General features: G+C 43.7%; 1 pseudogene; it reads left to right on the top strand.

The window, feature by feature from the left end:
• The first annotated feature begins 3,590 nt into the window (after positions 1 to 3,590).
• On the top strand, positions 3,591 to 4,007 carry LOC110581762 (annotated as a pseudogene).
• Positions 4,008 to 4,403: the final 396 nt, after the last annotated feature.

Below are 4,403 nucleotides of genomic sequence, written 5' to 3'. Positions count from 1 at the left end.
CTGCACTTCTAAAAATTAATGTCTTCAAGTGCAGAAACTGAAGGGCATCCTTCAGTATTCAGACTGCCTGATTCATTGTAGAATGCTGCCTTCCAGGCATCCTCCTAGATTCTGATGTTACACCTGAGTTAAGACTTTGTGAATATTCCAGCTTTCCTCAACTGGTCCAGCAAGTTGAGAATGATCAGGTGTGGGTGGTTATTGCATGCTCTGACTACCAAGAAGCCTTAGTAATCCTAACATACCCTGATTCCGCACCTCCCCCCCCCTTTTTCACATAGCAGGGTAAACCAAAAGGCAGATAAACCTTTACCTATAGATTCTTTGTGTACTTTCTAAAAACTCAGGCCTTCAGCACCAAAAGCAAGCATACTCTTAGGATTTAGGCATGAGGTCAGAGCCAGAGGGATCTCATTTTCCTTTTCTCCCAAGAAATTCTCTTAATCAGGTACTCCCAAGTCCTGGTGGAGCCATTTGGTAACTGACACAAGATGCACAGACTGTTCATAGAAGCAGTATGAGGTAAAGGACATGGTCTAGAAGTTCACGGTCATCAAACCAAGAATGCAAAGATGGCTGATGGTCAGGAATTCACAGCCATTCTGATCTTACAGTGCTCAGGTGTCCAACCTGGCAGAGAGAGGGACTTGAGCTCTCTTACATGATCAGTCAGGAGATAAATAAGCAGAAAACTGCTCTTCTCACTGACATCATCCACATACTATCTATGGTCTTTCCTTCCAGTTACAATGGTTTGTCTCAAGATAAGGTTTCTAGGACCTGCAGCTGGGTATATCTCTGAAATGGATGGTTCAAGTTCTCGGTACTGGCTCTCTCAGCTACCCAGTTCTACTGCAGTTAACTGGGTCATTCTCAGCTTCATTCTAGGATATGACAAGTTCTCATGTGGAGAAGAGCTCTTTGCCATTCTTACTAATAATAGACATTTATGAAAACTTATTATGTATCAGACATTTTATAGATATTGATGCATTTAATCTTTTCAACAATTTTATCAGGTTGGCTCCATTTTTTTAGATAAGGAAATCGAGAAATTAACTAACTATACCCAAGGTCACAAAGCTAGTAAGTAGCAAAGTTGGTCTTCAAAATTAAACAGTCTGAATATGGAGACCTTGCTCTTCACCAGTACATTATACTATCTTGCTTGCTTGTTTTATAGAGATAGGAACAGTGTATGATTGCCTAGTGGAGGGAGTGAAATTCTTGAAGAATTCTTCAGTTCTGGGTATCAATAATAACACAATGAGGCTTCAAATCACAGATGGGTGATGGGAGATAAGTCAACTTATCAGGGAGCACTGAGGTTGAAATTTAAGGGGACTTCCCAATGCCATTTAAGTGAACCCATTGGATGCTAACCTCTTCCACACACACACAAATTTATCAAGTCCAGCATAACTGGAGGAACCTATCACTTCAGAGAGAAAAACATACATTTTTTTAATCTTTCTAATGAGACATCTCTTCAGATGAAACTGTAGTGAAAAAATGGCAGGAGTGAGATTTCAAGTCACAAATAGCCAAGTGCATACCTGTTTCATGCCTGAACTCGTGTCCTTAGACAGTCAATTCACCCCTCCAGGGTGCAAAATTTTAATAGTCTTTACTGACATGTGCACACTGGTGGTGGGGTGTTGGCAGCAGCAGAGCCGGGGAGGAGTGGATAGGTAAGAGAGGAAAGAAGTTATCATGTATCAGCCAGGCCTTATGCTATATGCTTTTTAGACAGAATCTCACTTAACCCTCATAGCAACAATGACATAAACATTATTATCTCCACTTTACAGATTAGGAAACTGGGAATCAGTCACATAATTATTAAGGGGTGAAACCGAGACTTCAAAGATCCTGGGTTTTTACTGTAGCAAAATGCATACTCATGTACAGGTGGGAGGGATGGCAACTTCCACAAGGGCTTAACAAATAAAAGGAGAAGTTGAACTGAAGTAAGTGTAGTGATATTTGGTATGCCAAGGACAATTACATCCTTGATTCACTTGGCATGAGCTGAATAGGGAGAGAAGACAGGGCTCTGTGCCTTCCAACCATATCTTTCCTCTTGTCCTAGATGTGGGCTCCATGCAGTCCTTGCTGCCAAGTCACTTTTATGCTTCCAACCTCTGAAATCCAAGCAGGGTATAACCACAGCCTGACAGAACAACAAAGACCCAATCCTCTTATCATATAGACCAAGAGACTGAAGCCCAGAGAGAGGTAAGGACTTATTCAAGAGCAGGCACAGAAGTATGATCAAAACCACAACTGGAACCTCGTGTTTTCCAGGCAAGGTTGGCCCTGGGGAATCAGCAGTTCTATGCCACACTTCCTCAAATGCTTAGTGTTCAAGTTCAGTTGCATCGTCCTGGGGATTCTCTAGAATTCCCCATACAAAGATATGTCAGTGAGGATAAAGAGCATATATTCACATTCAGGGGAGATAAATATCCATAACACTAATGTGAGGAATGGCTGGCGAGAAACCAGAAGACCCATTATGAAGTTAGAATTCCAGGTTAGAAATGGATCTTCAGAAAAACCCTGGTTCTAGGCTGTTTCAAAGCAGGGGACCTGATGTGGATGGTGATGTCCACTCAGTACCTCGCTTTGTAAAGCCTGTGTCTCTCCATACAGCCAGTGTTCCCACTCTGGTTTAGAACTCCTTGACCTTGGGGCGCCTGGGTGGCTCAGTCATTAAGCGTCTGCCTTAGGCTCAGGTCATGATCCCAGGGTCCTGGGATCGAGCCCCGCATAGAGCCCCGCATCCATCTCCCGGCTCGCCGGGGAGCCTGCTTCTCCCTCTCCCACTCCCCCTGCTTGTGTTCCTGCTCTCGCTGTCTCTCTGTCAAATAAATAAAATCTTAAAAAAAAAAAAAAGAACTCCTTGACCTTCCCATTAGAGAATTACAATCAGAGAACATGGATCTGCTTCCTACAACATACACTACTTTTGTGGCAATGAGAAAAATGTGCCCATGCCCTGCAGTCCTTGCCTCACGGGTTAGTGCACTGAGCGCAGGCTAGATTTCTGCCCTGACTCTCCTCCTCCAGGCACTCCATTGCATAGCAACTTACACAACAATACTGGGCACTGGCCTTTTCTCTTCCTCCTTCAAAGAGCCCAGATAACTCAGGGGAATCTTTCTATCCATGTACTTACAACTGCGCACAGGATCTTATCAACAAATGAGGTGTGGGTGTAGGAGAGGGCGTTACTCAAGTATATGCAACTCTGATGGGAATTGCTCAATTTTAATTGGAGTTTGTTCCACTTATTCCTCAATTAGAGTCTGAGAAAAAACCCACTTCAGCTCCTAATATTGGGGTCTTTCAGATTTTCCTAATTTAAAGTTGGCATGTGGGGCACCTGGGTGGCTCAGTCAGTTATGGCTCAGGTCATGATCTCAGGGTCCTGGGATGGAGCCCTGAGCAGGGCTCCCTGATCAGTGGGGAGTCTGCTTCTCCCTCTCCCTCTGTGCTCTCTCTCTCTCTCTCTCGCTCTCTCAAGTAAATAAATAAAATCTTTAAAAAAAAAATAAAGTTGGCCTTTTTTTCCCCACCATCTTGGAGTCTGTGGAGGCCTGCTGGGAACAGGACTCCTATAACGCCAAATAATGTCTGGAAGGCTGTGGTCCAAGGCCATTTTTGCTGGCTATAAGCGGGGTCTCCGAACCAGAGGGAGCACACAGCTCTTCTTAAAATCGAAGGTGTTTATGCTCGAGATGAAACGGAATTCTATCTAGGCAAGAGATATGCTTATACGTACAAAGCAAAGAACAACACAGTGACTCCTGGTGGCAAACCAAACAAAACCAGAGTAATCTGGGGAAAAGTAACTCGTGCTCATGGCAACAGTGGCATGGTTTGTGCCAAATTCCGAAGCAACCTTCCTGCTAAAGCCATTGGCCACAGAATCCGTGTGATGCTGTACCCCTCAAGGATTTAAATTTAAAGAAAAGTAAATAAAGGTGTAGATTTGTTCTCTTGTATTTTTGTTAAAAAATAATAATAATAATAATAAAGTTGGCATGTGATTCTTACCACCTTCTTATTGGAGTAGTGTCTGACATGCATAGCTCAAAGCACGCCTAGTGAGTGAAGGAAGGAAAAAGGGACGAAAGAAAAGGGGTAGGAGTGGGGGAAGGAGCAAGGATGGAGAATCCTCTGTGACAGAGATCATATCTATATGATGAAGAATACAGAATTCCAGGAGCAGCCTTGGGCCACGCTCTATTCAGAGAGTGGATGCAGGATTAATTTGGGCTCAATGGTACGCCGTGTGGCAATGATCTCCATATGTCTTTCTCCCTACCCCTAGTTTGCATGTCTGCAATTGCCAGACAATGCTGTAGCGGATGTGTTTGGCCCCCGAGAGATAAGAA

The sequence above is a fragment of the Neomonachus schauinslandi genome, chromosome 13 (genome assembly GCF_002201575.2).
Source record: "Neomonachus schauinslandi chromosome 13, ASM220157v2, whole genome shotgun sequence".
Classification (NCBI taxonomy): Eukaryota; Metazoa; Chordata; class Mammalia; order Carnivora; family Phocidae; genus Neomonachus; species Neomonachus schauinslandi.
The sequence above is the reverse complement of the archived record's forward strand: the minus strand, read 5'-3'. Positions and strand labels throughout refer to the sequence as shown.